We start from the raw sequence: 22852 nt of genomic DNA on the forward strand, positions 1-22852 counted from the left end.
TATTAAATTGTTTTAGAAGTATATTATATATTATTTTATATAAAAATATATACATATATTATCAGATATTTTCAATTACAATATATTTACCATTATCAAATATATTTATTTAGCAAATATATTGTATAATATATTGTAGTGTATTATATTGTTATATCATTGTCATGTATATTATGTGATATATATCTATCATAATTAGCACTTTCATAGTTATGATGATAAATATATTTTCATATGCTTATTTTGTATTTATAGTTTTTCTATATTAATTGCATGATTATAAACTTTGCTAGTTTTTTCTTTTCCCTCATAATCTTTTTTTTATAATATATTGAAAAAAATTTTTATTTACATTTTATTTTTGGCTGCATTAGGTCTTCGTTGCTGTGCATGGACTTTCTCTAGTTGTGGCAAGGGGGAGTTACTCTTTGTTGCAGCGCGGTGGCTTCTCTTTTTGCAGAGCACGGGCTCTAGGCATGTGGGCTTCAGTAGTTGTGGCACATGGGTTCAGTAGTTGTGACTCGTGGGCTCTAGAGCACAGGCTCAGTAGTTGTGGCACACAGGCTTAGTTGCTCTGCAGCATGTGGGATCTTCCTGGACCAGGGCTTTAACCTGTGTCCCGTGCATCAGCAGGCAGATTCTTAACCACTGTGCCACCAGGGAAGCCCCCTCATACTCTTTTTTTGATATTAAAACTTTTGTTTTATATATTTAAAAAATATTTCTTCCCAGACTTTCATTTACTTTTTAACTTTGTGATTTCTCTTTGTGAGTAGATTTTTTAAATTTACTTAATGCAAATGAAATGTATTTAATTTTATTCAGGATATGAAGCAGGGTGTCTGAGTTATATTTTTTTCTAAAATGAGTTATATTTTGTTCTAAAATGTATGCCATTTGTCCCAACATTTGTTGAAGCATCCATCTTTTCTCCTGTAGGTGAAAGGTGATATTTAATATAAATTTTATGCCAATATACTATTGGGTCTTTATTTGGGGATTATTTATTCTGGTCTATAGACTAATCTTTAAAAATTTTTTGATAATGGCAAACATATTCAATTATGATTCCCTCATATTACGTCTTAAACCTGGAAAGGTCAACTACCTGTTGTTGGGCTGCATCCCACAGTCCCAGAATATTTGCAACTGCCCAGCCTCAAGACTGAAGAAAGAACCCGGAGTCAGCGACAGAGACATCAACAACTTGTTGGACAGGGAATCTTACAAGTCGGAGGCAAAGACCCAGGAAGGACATCCCACCTTGTATGGCGTATGGCAGACAGGACTCCACAGCATTCTTTGCTACTCTAGGGAAGAGGAGTCTACTGGTTATAGGGGAAATGATGGCCAGGAGGACTTCCTGGGTACCAGGGGAACTGTTGGAGGAACACATCGCCAACAACTCTTCAGGTTAGCCACTGTCCTGAGGACTGACATTTCTTGTTGATAACCCAACATAATGGGACGCTTCCAGTCTGAGGACCAGAACTATCCTCAGCTTGGGGTTAGTCGATCACGCATGCTGTTACTGACTGAATGCTAAGATCGGGAGGGGGATGCAATCACGTAAGGTGAAGATAAAACAAGACCTGGTTGGACAAGAGACTTACAAAGAGCAAAAGAGCAGGCATCTTCTGGAGTCCAATCATATACCTGTATTATTATTATTTCAACATTTTCTAGTCTGTTTTTATATCTTTACAGATCTGTGCTCTATGTATCCTCTAAACTTGATATTAGAGTTCACAGTTGTCCATTGCATTGCTTTTATTCTATTTTGATTTTCTGGAAATTATATTTACAAAATTTGGTCTAAACATTTTAACTATATAGTTGTTATATAATTCAAAGAAATTGAACTTCATTCCAATAGAAACTATCGGCTAACTATCTAGGTGTTATAGTCTGAATTGTGAGTACCCAAAATTCATGTTGAACTCCTAACTCCAAGTACCTTAGAATGTGACTGTATTTGGAGATAGGGTCTTTAAAGAGGCAAGTAAATTAAAATGAGGTCATACGAATGGGCCTTGATCCAATATGACTGGTGTCTTTATAAGAAGAGATTAGGACATGGACACGAAAAGAGAGAAGGCCATGTGAAGACATAGGGAGAAGACAAGCATCAACAAGCCAAGGAGAGAGGCACTGGAAGAAACCAATGCTGCCAATACCTTGATTTTAGACTTCTAGTCTTCAGAATTGTGACAATATAAATTTCTCTTGTTTAAGGCACACAGTCTGTAGTACTTTGTTATGGTGGCCCTAGCAAACTAATACACTAGGATTTCTTTTCATTAATTATATAAGACTTTTTAAGTCTTCGTCTGTAATATAAGGAAACTAGACTGAAGAGGTTCAAATTTCTTTCCAACATAAGTATATTATTTTACATTCTACTCAGATTTTTCCTTATCACTCACAATAATATGTTGCTAGTGTGGTTAGGAAAAATAAGTTCCCCTTAATAAATATCAGACCTGAAACACAGTCTCACCTTAATGAAGTCAAGGTAAATGGGAGCGGGAGAGGGACTAGAGACATAAAAAGACAATTACAGTACGTAGTAATGTGCCATAGTAGATAAATAAAGAGAAAAGGACTTTTGAAGAACAGGCATGGCAGTGGGTGTCATATGCACTGAAACTGGGGAGGTGATTGATATTACTTCATCAGATGCATGGAAATATGATGTACGTAGGGGAAAAAAATCAAGAAGCTGGGCTTCCCTGGTGACGCAGTGGTTGAGAATCTGCCTGCCAATGCAGGGGACACGGGTTCAAGCCCTGGTCTGGGAAGATCCCACATGCCGTGGAGCAGCTGGGCCCGTGAGCCACAATTGCTGAGCCTGTGCGTCTGGAGCATGTGCTCCGCAACGGGAGAGGCCGCGACCGTGAGAGGCCCGCACACCGCGATGAAGAGTGACCCCCGCTTGCCACAACTAGAGAAAGCCCTCTCACAGAAACGAAGACCCAACACAGCCATAAATTAATTAATTAATTAATTAAAAAAAAATCAAGAAGCTTCAAGTATAGTGTATCTAAAGAGTTGAAAAGAAAATGCATAGCTGGAATAAATACCACCCTTAGCTTTACTTAGTACATTATGTGAAATCCTGCTGTAAAATATAAGAATGCTTAATTCAATAAAACAAAGAAATTTGAGGTTATTTAAAGTATTTTTAAATGATGTTTTTAAAAGAAAAAAATTGATTCCAAGTACATGACATTCCAATTTACTCATTAAGTTTGCTTCAACCTGACTAAAGACTTTTAATATCATCCTCTTCAAACAAGTGTTATTGTCGCTTCGTCTGATTAATATTCCATTGCCATTGACCTTTACTACCTAAATTGGAGACCACCTTCCACATTCTGACTAATTTTAATGTTTTCTTTTATGAAAAACACACTATGTCAAATATTTTGTGAATATGTTATTTCCAGTACTTAAGGCAATCATGGGAAGTTAATGTTATTATCATGATAGAGTTCAGAGAGGTAATTCCCCTAGAGGTACACAGCATCCACATAACTTGGCTGGGCCGTGAAGACAATTGTAGTCTTTCTATTGTGTCATGCTGTGTTTTACTTTTCTTTGCAATATAAGAAGGAGCAGGGCAGAGCCTTTAATTATTTCAGTTAGGCTCCAGAATGAGGAACCATTTACATGTCTTCTTTTACTGTATACCGTAAGCCAGAACACTATCAAAATAAAATTTATACTTACATTGATATTTATTGGTAAAATATCAGCCTTAGAATGTAACGATACCAAAAAACTTTATTATAGCTGTAATACGAACGGAATAACAAGAAAAAAATACTGAAAAACAGACTAAATAATTATCAAAATTAAGAAATAAGCAAACAAATTACGTAAATAGAATTTGATTTCGATTGTTTTTCTCTAGGCAATTAATGCTTGCTTCACACAGTGAATGGTTTCAGTCATAACAAAACAGACAAAATGATAGAACTGGTACTAACATTAGAAATCATTCAGGTTATCCTCCTCAATTTATAAATAAAAAAAATGAAGACAGAAGTTAAATTATTTGTATAACTCAAAAAAATCTATAAAAGTGTATGGCTAATTATTTCCTAAAACTTGTCTTCTGGCTCCTATTTAGAGTTCTTTTCATCACAGATCACTGACTGTAGTTTTAGAAAACAACCAGAAAACCGAGAGTGACAAATACAGGATTTTGTTTAAATAGAAAAGAGAGAATTTACATCAAACACAGAAGGAAATTAAAATCTGTCATGAACATACATCAGAACATCTGATTATTTTGAGTAGGCAGACTACCATATGGCACAACCTTAATAAATGTTAAATCACACTAAGAATTGTAACAATAAGAACAATGAATAACAATAATTAAAGCAATCTACCACTGACTGCTTCATTCACCCTGAAATTAAAATTTATGGGAGTCCACTATGAGGAAGAGCTGTGCAAGGGTGTAGAAAAATATTAGAATTATTACAGACAGCCATTTGGTAAATAGTTATCAAAACACTTTGCTCCAATATATCATCATGGTTTTCTAAAAATATTTTTTTGATTTGGAGATTAAGTCCTTATAGAATGAGAGATATCTACAGCACTTGGTGTTTTCTTCTTTGTCCCATAGGTTTTCTTGTGGGGATGTATGTGTTTAACATTGTTAACCTGGTCCCCATGGACGTTTGTGTTGGAGCCAGCTGTGGGCAGGTGTAGCATTTGGAACAATATCATCCACAGGTTAAGCAACTGTAAGCTCTGAAAGGAGACAGCACCCAGAAAATTGAAGCTACACGCAAATTGAGGAGTTGAGGGATTAGAAGAAGTGAGGTGGATAGGGTGCTTTAGGGGAGCACATAGGCCCCTGGATGCTGCCAAATGTTGAAAGAAATAAATTCTGAAAGTCATAGGGTAAGGAATAGAGACACATTCTAATGGCTAATTTTTCTTCACCCTGAATGCCCCATTTTTTTTTCAGTTTTACTATAAAATTTTCAAATGTAGCAAAATTAAAAAAAAATTAGAATGAATGCTCATTTACCCACTATAGATATTCTTCCCTTAATATTTTATTAGTGTAATTGGTTTCCTCACATGTATCAATCTATTTATCCCTCTATCCATCCATCAATCCATTCTATCTTTGATGTATTTCAATGTAACTTGTGGACCTCAGTACACTTCCCCTTAAATATAGCTGTGTATCTCTTTTAAAAGGCCAGGTTTTCCCTCCTGTGGTCTTTCCTCACTTAAGTTTAAAGTTCTTTAGTTATTTGAGGTTCTGACATTTTATACAAATACAGCACAAAGTATTTGCTATAGGATATAACACTTTTCTTGGAGAATTTTATAAGCACACTGCAAGACTGTATTATTTTAGTTAGAGTCAACTGTCTTGGCAGCCTATAATTGAGGATGGGCATGGCACTGAAAGTTAAATAAGTATTACTTTATTAACACCAAATATAAGGTATGAATATAATTTTATCAACCTAATGAATTTTCTAAATGATTTTACATCAACTTATTTCCTCAAAATTTCTATGAAAGTGTTTTGGCAGAAACCTCAATTCAATTTTACATTTGAGAAAATTAAGGCAAGAAGAAGTACAGTTATATAATTATTTACCTCAGTGGTTGGAGAATCCAAGACTTTGTGCGAGAGCCTAGGTTATGTATAGTGGAAACTTGGAAATTATTCACTGTGTGTAAGGTAAGCATAATAAATTATGAATGTAAAAACTAAGTAATAGACATCTAACCAGAATAAAGAAATGCTCTATAGTTGTAGAAATCAGATAATCCTTAAGAGAAGCTAGATTTTAAACTATTTTATAACTTTTTCTTATAGCATTATGCACGTTTTCTTCTGAATATTATTTACTTGAATACAAATTATCTCTATTAGACTATATGTTCACTCAAACTGAGCAAAGTAAAAGGAATTAATTATTTTTGTCATCAGCTTTTAATAGATGTTTAGTATATATTTCATTAATTTTAATTTACCTGAACACAGTATTTCACATATTTTTTCAAATGTATAGTCCATTGTTCAAAGAAATTAAATAATATGGTCAAAATTATGCAGGTAGGGGCTTCCCTGGTGGCGCAGTGGTTGAGAATCTGCCTACCAATGCAGGGGACACGGGTTCGAGCCCTGGTCTGGGAAGATCCCACATGCCGCGGAGCAACTAAGCCCATGAGCCACAACTACTGAGCCTGCGCGTCTGGAGCCTGTGCTCCGCAACAAGAGAGGCCGCGATAGTGAGAGGCCCGCGCACCGCGATGAAGAGCGGCCCCCGCTTGCCGCAAGTAGAGAAAGCCCTCACACAGAAACAAAGACCCCACACAGCCAAAAATAAATGAATAAATTAATTAATTAAAAAATAAATTATGCAGGTAGTAAATTATGGAGTCAGAATTTGAATGGATTCCTGTCTAATTTCACAGCTCTGAAATGTGTTCGTCTTGATATTTTCCTATGACTTCTTCAGTCAAGGACTATACTTTTTGTTTTGTATTTTAAAAAAAATTCTATATACCACAGAACCTCTAAGACTTCTTGTCATTAAATTCTGATTCTGCTGCTTGCTAGTTCTGGGACCTTGAGTATCCTACTTGAATTTCCTCAGCCTTAGTTCCTCATGTGAGAAACAAAGAGGATTTTATCAATGTCAGAAGATTATAGTAAATGAAATGAGGTAATTATGTCCAACTCCTGATATTCTTCTTGCTCTAACTGTAGTCACAATATCTACTGAAGAACCTCACTAAAGATAGGCTCAGAAATTTTCTATAGATATATCATAGAAATAAGATATCTTTATCTACTATTTTCATTTGTTTTGTACTTCACTAGCACTTTTCTAATGTGAGAGTCTTAAAAAAAGCCTCTGTACACCTAAAAAATTATCTGCAATATTACTTGCCATATTCATAGGTTAGCACATATTAATATTTATAGATTACAGCCATTTTGGTATAATCTTAGTTACTTAAATCATATTGCTGTGCAAGTTAAATATTCTATCCAGTTTTCCTCCTTAGGTAGATATGATATTCTCTGTATTACATGTGGGTAAGATGAGTAATACATGAATTCATAATCAGCTATCAATACTATACTTTAAAAAATCAGATTGTCTCTTCTAAAGTTCAACATTGTTCACATTACCACAACACTTTATGCATGCCACCACCTTTCCACTCATATTTTTACAAAGAAAATATTTGTGAACGTATGTGTGTATTCAAACAGTTATGTGGAATCTTAAGAAAAGGAGCCATGGGTTGATCCCTTTTGAATGTTCAGTGCCTGGCATTTTGTCTTGAACATGATAAGCCCTCAAACAATAGCTGTTGAAATGAGCAAAATTGAGACGGTGGGGCACAAAAGAAGTTGCTCTTGTATGTCTCTGTAATAGAGACATAGGACAACCCTAGATGGGATAATGAGATTCAAGTAGGCCATCGTGCATAAGCCTTAAGGAGTAGGAAGTTGGGAGTACAGTGTGACATTTCTCAGATTTCCCCTGCTCTTACACATACACAGCAACAGAATTTACAGATATAAAAAGGGACACTGCAACCTGTCATATCCTTGAATGACACTGTATTTTTAGTGAAAAAAGCTGTCTACAATTTTAGCAGCACTGTAAACTCAAGTAAAAGTCATTCAATACCATTTTCAGCCTGAGTCTAATCATTTGTAAAAAGTTTGCTGTTCATAATAAACACCTATAAAATGAAAGCTTGTATTTCAAAGGAGACTTTAGGTTTCAATGTGTTTGCTTATCTTCATATCCTCATGATGTAAACACAACCTCTTTTTAAGATGTCAAAAACCTATAACGATCAACAGCACAATGTGTGTTAAAACGCTTAGTTTCCACAGACCTTAAATAATATATTGCTATGAGGCAGAGAGCGTTCGTGCTATAGAATTTCATTAGCTGTATTACATTTATCTAATATATGGCTTTACAAATACATTTCAACATTAATTTAACCATGTAATAAATTCTCATTTGCTTTAAACACAAGGATATTTTATATGAAGTAATTTTAAGTAAATATGTTATTCTTGTGAGTGTGATTGTCTATGCAAGTATAATTCCAGTGTTGGATTTCAGCTTTTCTGTCTTAGGATACTGAATACTTATAAATATTTTGATAGATATTATTAAATTCAGAAGACATTAAAATTGGGTTGAACCTATGAAAAGATTGTGGGGAAAAATATTTGCGGCAGAGAGTTTTATACCCCTTTGTCAATTTTTTAAAATTAATTATTTTTATTGAAATATAGTTAATTTTCAATACTGTGTTAGTTTCAGGTGTACAGCAAAGTGATTCCGTTATACATAAATATATATCTCGTTTTTCAGATTCTTTTCCCTTAAAGGTTATTACAAAATGTTTTTTTTTTTTAATTGGGGTATAGTTGCTTTAAAATGTTGTGTTAGTGAATCAGCTATATGTATACATATATCCCCTCCCTGTTGAGCCTCCCTCCCCCTCATCCCACCCATCTGGGTCAGGCATTTAATTTTCATCTGAAATATACTTTTGATACCCAAATGGTTTGGGAACAGTTTGCTTTTCATGATAGGAACATTAAAGAGGAGACTGTAAAACTCTTAACTTCCTACAAACTCCATTTACTAGCAGCAGCTATATTAGAAAAAGGAAACACAAAAATCCCAACAACAAACTAGCTAAGAAATAAGTTTACCAAGCCCAAGAAAAGGAGAAATGCAAGTCTCAGCCCATCTCCCCCTCTAAGCAGCAACAATGATTCAGTCTCCCCAGTGACAACTGAGGGTTTGCCTTATAGCAGGATCAATGGAATTGACCAATGCAGAGTGTCTTAGTCCAGCAATGAAACAAACAACACACACAGTACAAATATACATGCACAGAACAAGTCAAATACATTTGTATATATGTATATATGCACACATATATACATATACATAAAATATATATGTACTGAGGTCTCAACTTTTAATAGTTATATAAACAATTTAGTTGTTAAAAAATCATTAATGATAGCCATTAAAAAATTAAATTGACTAAGAAAACGTATGTTATTGAGTGTATAAAGTTAGATGTTTATTTTTTTTGAAAACAATAGACAATATCTACCTACTATGTGAAATAGAGATTACTGAAACTATTTAAGTGTGGTTCATAAAATGAAATAATAAACAATGAAATCCCCAATATTGTCACACACCACGACCATCCGATCACCACAAAGCAATAGCAACAAGACTGATATTTTCACAGCTCATCTCAATTATTTTCTCTCCTACCTAAAACTGTCATGTGACAGTTATTCCGGTTAAAATTAGAATAAAATCCAAATTTCCTACATAAGTAAGGCCACCTTACTTGAGCTGGTCTTTGTCTATATCCCTGACTTCATCCCTTCTCAATGACCATAATGCTTTAGCAACACTTATATTCTTTCACTTCCTGGAAAATCTCTTTCTCATTCCCATGTCATGTCATGTCTTTGCACATGTCTTTGTCCTGGTACATTTCTTGTAGATCTTCATAACGTTGGCTCTTTCTCATTATCAGAATCAGCCCAGGTATCATCTCCCAGAGAGGCCTTTTCTGCCAAACCAAGTAGATGATATTTCATTCCTTGCCACTCACTATCACATTACTTGCTTCTTATTTTCTTTCTAGCTTTTATTACTCTCTCATATTATATAATTTGTAGCTTTATTGTTGTAAACAATAGAGTGTAAGCTTAATGGTTCAGACACTTTAGTTTTTTCATGGTTGAATTACACTATTGTGCTTACTGAGTATTTAATAAATATCTGTTTATTCATTCATTCAACACAAGTTTCTTAAAAGCCTATTATGTTCCAGGTACTGTTTTAACTTCAGGTGATACAGTAGCTTAAAAACAGAAGAAAAAATAATTTTCTGCCCTCATAAGCATAATAGTGGTGACAAACATGCAATTTTTTGAATTAGTGACTATAGAAAGCATTAGCAAGGACAGGACTCAACAATTTTGAGTCTCTGTATATTTCCATTTAATTTTTTTCTTCCAGTTTTATTGAGATATAACTGACATATAGCACTGTATAAGTATAAGGTGTACAGCATAAAGATTTGATTTACATATGTCATGAAGTGATTATCACCAGTTTAGTGAATATATACCATCTCATATAGGTACAAAATAAAAGATAGAGAACAATTTTTTTTCTTGTAATGAAGACTTAGGATTTACTCTCTTAACAACATTCATCTATAACGTACAGCAGTGTTAATCGCATTTATCATGTTGTAGATTACATCCTTAGTACTTATTTATCTTATAAATGGAAGTTTGTACCTTTTGACCACCTTCATCCAAATCCCCCTCCCCTGATCCCCCCACTCCCCCACCTCTCCAACAATGGTAACCACAAACCTGCTCCCTTTTTCTATGAGTTTATTTGTTTGCTTTGAAGTATAATTGGCTTACAACACTATGTTAGATCCTGTTACAAAACATAGTGGTTTGATATTTCTATACATTTCAACATGATCATCACAATAAGTCTAGTTACAATACATCACCACACAAAGATATTTCAAAGTTATTTAATATAATCTCCCCACTGTACATTTCATACCCATACCCATGACTCATTTATTTTGCAACTAGAAGTTTGTACCTCTTCATCTTCCTCACCTATTGCTTTCCTCCACCTACCCACCTCCTGTCTGGCAGACACCTGTTCTCTGCATCTAGAACTCTCTTTATGCTTTGTTAAGTTTGTTCGTTCATTTTGTTTTGTTGGACTCCACATATAAGTGAAATCATGCAGTATTTGTCTTTCTCTGTCTATGTCACTTAGCGTAATACCCTCTCGGTCCATCCATTTTGTTTTAAATGGCCAGATTTTATTCTTTTTTATCCAGTCATCTACTGATGGACACTTAAGTTGCTCTCATATCTTAGCTATTGTACATAATGCATTTATGAACCTGGGGTGTATATATCTTTTCTATTTGTTTTCTTCAAACAAATACCCAGGAGTGGTATTGCTGGATCATATGGTAGTTCAATTTTTATTTTTTGAGGAATCTCCATAATGTTTTCCATACTGGCTGTACCAATTTACATTCCAGCAGCAGTGTACAAGGATTCCCTTTTCTCCACATCCTCACCAACACTTGTTATTTACTGTCTTTTTGACAATAGCCATTCTGACAGGTGAGAGGTGATTTTTTTTAAATTACTTTTTATTGGAGTATAGTTGATTTACAATGTTGTGTTAGTTTCAAGTGTACATTAAAGTGAGTCGGTTATACATATACATATATATGCTCTTCTTTAGATTTTTTTCCCATATAGGCCTCTTGAGTAGAGTTCCCTGTGCTATACAGTAGATTCTTATTAGTTATCTATTTTATATATAGCAATGTGTATATATCAATTCCAGTCTCCCACTTTATCCCCCTTTTCCCCCTTGGTAACCATAAATTTGTTTTCTACAACTATGACCTCTATTTCTCCTTTGTAAATACGGTCATTTGTATCAATTTTTTAGATTCCACATATAAGCGATATCATATGATATTTGTCTTTCTCTGTCTGACTTACTTCACTCAGTGTGACAATCTCTAGGTCCATCCATGTTGCTACAAATGGCTGAGTAATATTCCATTTTATATAAGTACCACATCTTCTTTATCCATTCATTCGTCAAAGGACATTTAGGTTGCTTCCATTTCCTGGCTACTGTAAATAGTGCCACAATGAACATGGGGTGCATGTATCTTTTCGAATTATGGTTTTCTCTGGGTATATGCCCAGGAATGGGATTGCTGGATCATATGGTAGCTCTATATTTTTAGTTTTTTAAGGAACCTCTATACTGTTCTCCATAGTGGCTGTACCAGTTTACATTCCCACCAGCAATGTAGGAGGGTTCCCTTTTCTCCACACCCTCTCTAGCATTTACTGTTTGTAGATTTTTGATGATGGCCATTCTGACCGGTGTGAGGTGATACCCCTTTGTAGTTTTGATTTGCACTTCTCTAATAATTAGTGATGTTGAGCACCTTTTCATGTGCTTTTTGGATATCTGTATGTCTCTTTGGAGAAATGTCTATTTAGATCATCCGCCCATTATTTGATTGGGTTTTTTATTTGTTTGATACTGAACTGCAGGAGAGGTTTGTATATTTTGGAGATTAATCTCTTGTCGGTCACTTCTATTGCAAATATTTTCTCCCATTCTGAGGGTTGTCTTTTCGTTTTGTTAATGCTTTCCATTGTTGTACAAAAGCTCTTATGTTTAATTAGGTGTAAGGTGATATCTCATGGTGGTTTTGATTTGCATTTCCCTGATGATTAGTGATGTAAAGCATCTTTTCATGTGCCTATTGGCTATGTGTATGTCTTCCTTGGAAAAATGTCTAATCAGTTCCTCTACCCATTTTTTAATCAGGCTGTTTGTTTGCTTGTAATTGATGTTGAGTTGTATGTGTTCGTTGTATATTTTGGATATTAACCCCTTATCAGATATCTCAATTGAAAATATCTTCTCCCATTTAGTAGGTGGCCTTGTCATTTTTGTTTCCCTTGTCTGAGGAGACATAGTCAAAAAAGCATTATGAAGATCAATGTGAAAGAGATACTGCATATGCTTTCTTCTAGAAGTTTTATGGTTTCAGGTCTTACATTTAATTCTTTAATACATTTTGAGTTTATTTTTGTGCATGGTGTGAGAGAGTAGTCCAGTTTCATTCTTTTGTAAGTATATGTCCAGATTTCTCAACACCACTTATTGAAGAGACTGTCTTTTCTCCATTGTATATTCTTGCCTCCTTTGTCATAGATTAATTGTCCATGTAAGTGTGGGTTCAATTCTTAACTCTCCATTCTGTTTTATTTCTCTGTCTTTTTTTGTACCACACAATTTTGATTACTATTGTTTTGTATTATAGTTTGAAATCAGGAAGCATGGTACATTCAAATTTATTCTTTCTCAATATTATTTTGGTTATTTGTGGTCTTTTGTGTTTCCATACAAATTTTACAATTATTTGTTCTAATTTTGTGAAAAATTTCATAGTATTTTGATAGAAATTTCACTGAATTTGTTGATTGCCCTGGGTAGTATGGTCATTTGAATAATATTAATTTTTTCCAATCCATGAATATGGTATATCTTTCTATCTGTTTGTTTTGTCTTCAATTTTTTTCATTAGTGTCTTGTAGTTTTCTGAGTACAGGCTTTTTGCATATTTGGTTAGATTTATTTCTAGGTGTTTTATTCTTTTGGATGCAGTTTTAAATGGGATTGTTTTCTTAATTGTTCCTTCTGATAGTTCGTTGTTAGTGTATAGAAATACAATATATTTCTGTATATTAATTTTGTATCCTGCAAATTTACTGAATTCATCGATGAGTTCTAGTAGTATTTTGTAGGCATCTTGAGGTTTTTCTATGTACAGGATCCTGTCATCTGCAAACAGTGCTGATTTTACTTCTCCCTTTCCAATTTGGATTCCTTTTATTTCCTTTTTTTTGCTTATTGCTGTGACTAGAACTTTCAGTACTTTGTTGAATAAAAGTGGTTAGAGTGGGCATCTTTGCCTTATTCCCGATCTTACAGGAAATGTTTTCAGCTTTTCACCATTGAGTATGATGTTAGCTGTGGACTTACTATACATGGCCTTTATTATGTTGAGGTATCTTCCCTCTATACCCACTTTGTTGAGAGTTTTATCATAAATGGATGTTGAATTTTGTCAAAATTGTTTTCTGCATCCATTGAGATGATCATATGGTTTTTATTCTTTGGTTTGTTAATGTGGTATATCACATTGATTGAATTATGGATATTGAACTCTCCTTGCATCCCTGTGATAAATCCCACTTGGAAATGTTATATGAGCCTTTTAATGTATTGTTCATTTTGCTATTTTGCATCAGTGATATTGGCCTATAATCTTCTTCTTTTGTGATATCTTTTTCTGGTTTTGGTATTAGTGTGATATTGGCCTCATAGAACAAGTTAGGAAATGTTCCTTCCTATGCAATTTTTGGAATAGTTTGAGAAGGAGAGATGTTAATTCATCTCTAAATGCTTGGTAGAATTCGCCTGCAAAGAAATTTGGTCCTGAACTTTTGTGTGTTGGGAGATTTTATTTGTTTGTTTTGTTTTTAATAATTCAATTTCATTACTGGTAATACATCTGTTCATATTTTCTATTTCTTCCTGGTTCAGTCATGGAAGAGTGTATGTTTCTAGGACTTGGTCCATTTCTTCTAGGTTGTCCATTTTATTGGTGTATAGTTGTTTGTAGTAATCTCTTATGATCTTTTGTATTTCTGTGGTATCCATTTAACTTTTAATTCCTGCAAGAGGCAATTTAATAGGCGTACTTTTAGTTAGGTTTCTCAACATTTTGAGAAAATAGCTATAACCTAGCCAAAGACTTGAAAGACATCCTAATTTTTATCTACTATATTTTTCTCCTTGTCTGCATGGCACATATGTTCATACATAGACTTTCTACACTGTCAAAGATATTGTGGCCTAATATAATTCAACTATTATAGCTAGTCTCTAGAATCTATTTGTCTAACATAACTGAAACCTAATATCCATTGAACAACAACCCCATTTCCCCCACCTCCTGCCCCTGTAAACCACAACTGTATTCTCTGTTTCTGTGTGTTTGACTATTTTAAATACCTCTCATAATTAGAATCATGCATTATTTCTCCTTTTGTGACTGGATTATTTTATTAAGTTTAATGCCTCCAGTTTTATCCATGTTGCCACAAATGAAAGGTTCTCTTTTTTTAAAGGCTGAATAATGGATAATTTTCTTATCCTTTAATCTGTCAATGGACACTTGGGCTGTTTCCATATTTTGCCTAGTGTGAATAATGCTGCAATGAAATTGAGAGTACAGATATTTCTTTGAGATCCTAATTTCATTTCTTTTTTATGTACCAGAAGTGGAATTACTGGATCATATGATGGTTGGGCTGCACCCTGCAGGCCTACAAGTCCTGTGTTTACCCAGCTTCAAGACCAAAGAAAGAGCATGGAGGCAGCAACAGAGACATCAATGGTTTAATGGATGGGGGATCTTACATGTCTGAGTCAAGGTCCTGGAGGGACACCCCACTGTATGAGTCAGATGGCAAGCAGGACATGGTGGCAGTCTTCACTCCCATTCCCTTGGGGGAAGGGGAGATTGCCAGTTATAGGGGGAATTACATCAGGTTGGCTCATTAGTTACCAGGGAAACCAGCAGAGGGGCACGTTCGTCACCACCCCTTTGATAAGAACAATCACTAGTTGGGACCTGGGGCAAATATGTAGGAAGGTCCATCATGTGAGTAGTGTATAGATAAAACAAGCACTGGTCAAGCAGGGAAGGTACAGAGAGCAAGAGAGCAGCCATCTTGAGTGGCCTGACCATACAATAGTGTACAACTTAGTGCCTATTGTTAATGATACAGTTTTGTGCACTTCAAATTTTATTAAGAGGGTGGATCTCATGTTTTCTTACCACACACACAAAAAAACCAATAAAACAAACCAAAAAACAGAGACACAGGGAAACTTTAGGAGGGATTTAATGTATATATAAAAATAACTATATATATATAAAATATATATGGTTGGCCAAAAAGTTCATTCGGGTTTTTCTGTAAGATGTTACAGAACAACCCGAATGAACTTTTTGGCCAACCCAATATAAAACTATACATATATATATATATATATATAAAACAGTCTGTGTGTGTGTGTGTGTGTATAATTTTCATGATGGTGATGACTTCATGGGTATTTGCCTATGTCCAAACTCATCATACTGTACACATTAAATATGTGCATTTCTTTGTATATCAATTATATCTCAATAAAGCTGTTTAAAGGAAAGACAAGAAGGTAATGCAACAGCAGACACAATTTTTAGGTTTCCAATTGGAGGTATACCAAATTTCCTCAAGTCATTGCATCCAGATATAATGTAATACATTATTATTGTCTTGTTCAGGATTCAGGAATTTTGTCTATTTTCCCCAAAGTTGTTTTTATCTGGGCTTACCTATCCTATAGCATGGTTATTCTTCAAGCTACAGTGAGAGTTATGGACTTAATACCATCATTTCATCTCATACATAATTTTTTGGGAGGGAGGTTCATAGTGCATAAGGAACAGGAGGGAAATGTATGATCAAATGTCTTAAAGTTTAAACATGTATCCCATAAGATGATGGTGTAATGATCTAGAAGTGCCAATGGAGAGTGAAGAGAAAATCAACATCTTCTATCAGGCAGTATCCCAACATCAAGTGCTATTGTGTCTCAGTGGCAAAGTAGCTGGTTCTCCCTTTTTAATAATTATTTTACATAATAAACTATCTCAAAGTTACAGGAAAATTATAGAGAATAATATAATGGACAGCCATGTATCCCACAGAGCATTCAAATACATGTAAACTTTTTTTTTTGCCATACTTATTTCAGAGGCTCTCTTTTTTCTTTAAGAAATATTTCTTGAAATTAAATATATTGCTACGTTGTCACCTCTTACCTTTCACCCCCATTCTACCCCCGTAGCAACCATTCACCTAAAGTTTGTGTGTAGCATTTTTATGCATGTGTTTGTATTTTTACACTAAATATACATATCTACCAACAATATACACTGCCATTTTGTGTGTTTGAAATTTAAAGAAGTATCATCATCTGGTATATCTGACTTTAATATCTCCTTTTTTTCCTCTTGTGATTAGGCTTGATATTTGCCTATGTTAATGAAAATATATGTATTTTATTCAATTTAATAGACAATGGTATTCTGTCTGAGAAACTTGTTCTTTATTTTTACATCTTGCTATTATAAATAAAGCTGCAGTAATAAAATATCCTTGAGTATGTCTCCTCATATTCAGTTACAAGTACCTCTCTAAAATGGGTATCTGGAAGTAGAATTTCTGGGTAGAAAAGTACAATTATTCTCTAACTTATTATCCTTGAATTTTCCAGATATTGCTCAAGTTTATACTCTCATTAATAGTGTATAAAGTACTAATTAGTCAACTTTTAGTTGACTTATGTCAGACTGATGATTTCTTGCACTTTGGTTTGGGTGTTATGGGTTTAATTTTCATTCACCTGATGTGTATAAATAAACACTTCAGACTAGATATATTGGTTTACTAAGGCTGCCATAGCAAAATACCACTTACTGGATGGCTTAAACAACGGAAATTAATTTTCTCACAGTTCTGGAGACTAGAAGTCCAAGATTAAGGTGTTGGTAGGTTTGGTTCCTTCTGAGGCCTCCTTCTTTGTTTTTCAAAGGCTACCTTCTTGCTATGTCTATATTTTCTAAGACGGAGGAAAGGAGGAAAAATTCTGAAAGACTCAGCATTTAAACTGAAAAAGACTATTTCAAGTGATATCCTCTAAATTATTCAAGTGCCTTGAATTTATATAATGGGAGAAAATTAAACACTACTTTTAGATGTTAAAACAATCACAGTTGAAAAACATTGACTATAGAAATTGCCACAATTTTAACTTAAAATTGTCTTTCAAGTTTTATCAGCCATATTTTTTCATATTTCAATTAAATAATATGTTTTACTAAAGCTATCTAAAGATCTGAAAGGTGTCAATAAATGGAAATGTGATTATTAAATTGCTAATTAAATGAACTGATCCTAAATAGCATAACTTCTTAATTGTTTATCTAGATTTAATATTTCCAGAGAATTTTCTATATTTATTTTTAATGTGTGCTGTTCACTGGATGAAATAGTGCCTGCTGAAATAGCAGGATGAGAAAGAACAGAAAAATGGGAGTAGTATGTATAAGTGTTTGAATCTCATTCTCCGATGCATTCTGCTTTTCTTCATCCAGTGGTACAGCTTTCTTTGAACTCATTGAGTGTTCTTTGTGATGTAGTGATAGAGGGGAGTACAGAAGTGATGATAGTTCAACACATGGAGTGAAGACTAGAAGTATTTTACCTTCAAAAGAAGTCAGTCTTCAAAGTGGTGTCTCCCGTCAACAACAGACTTAAAGCCAAAAGGCAGACTATCGAAGGAGAGACCAAGGAAGTAGTTTAGCAAATGAAATTCTCATGTTAGAAATGGAGAAAAAAATTTTTATGTTTAAGCAGCAAAAATCCCAGATTTCTCCAACATAGAGAAATATTACCTCCAACAAGGTAATACAGTTAGACTTAATCTCAGAACTCATGAAAACAAAGCTTTCAGATTGTCACTAGAGTTAACAAACTCACATCTGATTGCTAATGTTTTATATATAAATATTTCTGTGCCATGACTTTAAGGGCTGCCATCTCTACAAAAGACTTAGTACACAAGGATTAGAGAGACATGTTGTAGAGACTCTCAACAAGGGCTGCAGCTGTAAGAATTGGTTTTCCTGGTTATGTGATGTAAAGCTTCATGCCTGTGTGATCTGAGTCCTTGCTTGTCTTGCCCTTATTACTCCATGTTTCTTGCAATTGCCTATTCATCATTTTCACTAAGTGTGTACATAATCTTTTTATACAAAAATGATTTATTATGAGGTATTGACTCATGCAATTATTGAAGCTGAGAAGTCCAATGATCTTCTGTGTGCAAGCTGGAGACCCAGAAAAGTAGTCTGAAGGCCTGAGAAGAGGAGAGCCAATGGTGTTGATTCCAGTTTGAGTCTGAAGGCCTGAGCATCACAAGTGCCAGGGACAGGAGAATATTGATGTCCCAGTTCAACAGTCAGGCAGAGAGTGAATTTGACCTACCTCTGGCTTTTTTTTTTTTTCTTCTATTCAAGCCCTCAGTGGATTGGATGATATCCAGTCACACTGGGGAAGGCAATCAGCTTCACTCAGCCCATGAAGTCAAGTGATATTCTCTTCTGGAAATAACCATCACAGACACACCCAGAAATAAAGTTTAACCAGATATCTGGGTACTCCATGTCCCAGTTGAGTGGATACATAAAGTTAACCATCACAAGTCCACCCCTTGTTAACCTGATACCCTTATGTATCTCTTTAAACCATACTTAATATTCAAATAAAGACAATAGCAAGATCTAAATTCTGCCAAATGTGATACAGCTATCCTATGTACAACTAAAAATGCACCAACCTTTCCTCAGAAGTAAAGTCCTGAGTGATATTTACTTTTCCTGTTGATACTCCATACCTTAAATACTATGATGTAAAATTAACAATACTTAAATAGTATGATATAAAGTCAGTACATCTTATGTTACATTATAAGGGAATGAGAGAAGAAAGAAAACAAAGATATGAATATGTATTTATAACAAATACACACAAACGTATTTACAACAAACTAGGGAAGAAATAGTCATGACAATTACAGTCTTTGCTTCTGTAACTGGTCAGTGGTCATAGCTGGTATTTATAATTACTTTCTTCCACTATCCATTCCATATTCCCTATGCCTTCAGGAAGCACCTCATGGTCACAGTTCTTTTCCTGGTGGGGTAAATTAAACCATTATTCCTGAAGGGTCTGAGCCATTAGTAGTCCTGCCTGGACTGAACTGTTGTAGTTTATAATTGACCTTAGTTATAGGACGTGGTAATACTAAGAGATTCCCTAAGGGATCTGCTGTCTTCCAAACATGCTCTCCCTTAGTTCCATTGTGGAGTAATAGTACAATATTCCCCTTGGTAGTTAGGATCAATCACTCCAGCCAGCACAGTAGCTCCCTTCTTTCCCTGTTGGCTCAGAGGTGTGGGGAGAACAAAGTGACTGGGCAGCAGTCTTACCTTCCAATTCAATAGAATCAGTGTATTCTGGTGGAAGTATTCTTCCCTATAAAACTAAGACCTCAGGACTTCCCTGGTGGTGCAGTGGTTAAGAATCTGCCTGCCAGTGCAGGGGACACTGGTTCGATCACCGGTCCGAGAAGGTCCCACATGCCACGGAGCAACTAAGCCTGTGCGCCACAACTCTGGAGCCTGTGCTCTAGAGGCTGCGAGCCACAACTACTGAGCCTGTGTGCCACAACTACTGAAGCCCGCATACCTAGAGCCTGTGCTCTGCAATAACAGAAGCCACCGCATTGAGAAGCCCGTGGTACCGCAATGAAGAGTAGCCCCCACTCACTGCAACTAGAGAAAGCCTGCGTACAGCAACGAAGACCCAACACGGCCAAAAAATAATAAATAAATTAAAAAAAGAAAAAGAACTATAAAACTAAGACCTCTAGGCCAACAGATCACAAAATCATGGGGACAGGTAGCAAAAATTGTGCTAATGGACTTATAGGAGTAATAATGAGTGGTGCTACTCCCATTTCCACCTCCTGATTCCTGGACCAGTGAATCCTGGATAAGAAAGAAACAGTGCCACACATTGGATGCTGAGAATAAACAGTCTTCTGGAGAAATACATCCCAGACCTGTAAGGTATTGCTACATAGCTGGCACTGTAACTGAGACTTCAAGAGGTCTTTCCAATGCTCTATCAAGCTAGCTGCTTCAGGATGGTGGGGAATATGGTAAGACCAGTGCATTCCATGGGCCCATTGCTGCACTTCATTTGCTGTGAAGTAAGGTTTTGTTTAGAAGTAATGTTGTGTGCAATACCATGACAATGAATAAAGCATTATATAAGTCCACATATGGTAATTTTGGAGGAAGCACCACACGCAGGGAAGACAAATCCATATCCAGAGTAAGTATCTATTCCAGTAGGGACAAAATGCTGCCTCTCCATGATGGAACAGGTTCAATGTAATCAACCCAACACCAGGTAGCTGGCTAATCACCCTGGAGAAGAGTGCCATATATGGGACTCAGAATTGGTTTTTTCTGCTGGCAGATTGGGCATTCAGCAGTGGCTACAGCCAGGTCAGCCTTGGTTAGTGGAAGGTCATATGGTTGAGCCCAATGGTGGCATAACCGTTAGCCCTGCCACCATTGGCCACTTTATTCATAGCCCTTTGGGCAATGACAAAGGTGGTTGGAGAAAGAGACTGGATGGAATCCACAGAAAAGGTTATCCTATCCACTTGACTATTAGCACTTTCTTCTGCTGAGGTCACATTTGATGAGCATTTACATGGGATACAAATACATTGACATTTTTTGTCCATTCACAGAATTCTATCCATATACCTCCTCCCCAAATTTCCTTGTCAACAGTTTTTCAATCATATGCCTTCCAAGTCCCTGACCAACCAGCCAAACCACCAGCCACAACCATGAATCAGTAATTGCATATCTGGTCATTTCTTGTTTCAAGCAATGTGAACAGTCCTGGACACTGCTTAAAGTTCTGCTCACTGGGAGGATTTCTCTTCACCACTGTTTTTCAGGAAATATCCCAGAAAAGGAGTATATAATGATGCATTTGTCCACTTTTGGATAGTGCCTGCATATTGCACAGAATCAACTGTGAACAAACCCAAGTCTTCTTTTTCTCTGTCAGCTGATCATAGGGAACTCCCCAGGAGACCATAGGTAAGGCTGGGGGAGAGGAGGAAGTGTAGTATGAGTGAAGACCATGAGCTACATCTTTAAGTAATTTACTTGTGACTTTAGGACCTGCTTGAGTCTGATCATATACATACCACTTCCTTTTGATGATGGAGAGCTGTTGTTCATGCCCAGATTTATGGATTGGTGGCTCAGGTAACACCCACCACCAATAACACCACAATAATACTGAGTTTCTTGTGGGAAGCTCAGGTTGCATGATAACTTGGTGACCCATGGTTAAACATTGTCTCTATTAAGGCCCAGTAGCAGGCCAAGAGTTGTTTCTCAAAAGGAGAGAGTTGTCTGCAGAGGATGTTAGAGCCTTCCTCCAAAATCCTAAGGACATGTGTTGCAATTCACCTATAGGGACCTATCAAATAAAGTAAAGAGAATCCCTTGAATAAACAAGAGTATATACTTATAAGGCCTAGGTTTGTGCCACTATTTAAGAGTTTAAAGATTGGGTACACTGTCATGGAATTTGACTTAATGATGCATCAGAGCCAGGGATTCCCTTTACAGAAAAGGAAGTATGGGTGTGGGTTGGCAACAATAGGATGCACTGGTTTTATTATATGTGGCATCATACACAGAATCTGCTGGCCTAATAGAAACTTATTGAAGGCATTGCAGAGGTGCCAACTTGGAGGTAACAGCCTACGGTTATACGGTTCCATTCTCCAGGACACAGTATACATGCTAAATCACTAAATATTATAAAGTCCTAGTCCCAAATAAGTAAAATACTTGAGTCCAGAAACCAATTGGTGGAAGTATGTCACTTCCCCCCTTACTATTAGTCACAGTGATCTCTCTGGGGAATTTGTGCTTCCTGTCTACACCATTCTGGGTTTTGCATATTTAGAGGTCTTGGTTACAAGAAAAGGAATTCGTTAATGAAACTTATTTGTCATAAAATCAGTTCATTGGTGTTATACAGAACTCTGTGTCAATGAAGTGGCAAATCTAGTAAAGATTGTAAGATAATATACAAACCCTTTCATGGAGGATCTGACAGTAACTCTAAAGTTCTTAAAAGGAAAATTGATATCTGGAGTAGCTGTCAATTCTCACAAGGAGAAATTGTTCCCTCCAGTTTAGAAGAGGTGTAATGTAATCATTTTGCTATCAAATAGCTAGTTAGTCTCTTTAAGGGTTGATGAGCATAGAGCAATGTGTATAACCAGAGCATTCTAGGGAAGAAGTAGCCTATGCTTTTGTGCCCATAAATAGCCACTATCTCTGCCACCATGTTCACTCCCTGTTAGACTCATTGTGCCAACACTGGAGTGGCTGAGGAGAG

The sequence above is a fragment of the Balaenoptera physalus genome (assembly GCF_965194825.1).
Source record: "Balaenoptera physalus genome assembly, chromosome: 10".
Lineage (NCBI taxonomy): Eukaryota > Metazoa > Chordata > Mammalia > Artiodactyla > Balaenopteridae > Balaenoptera > Balaenoptera physalus.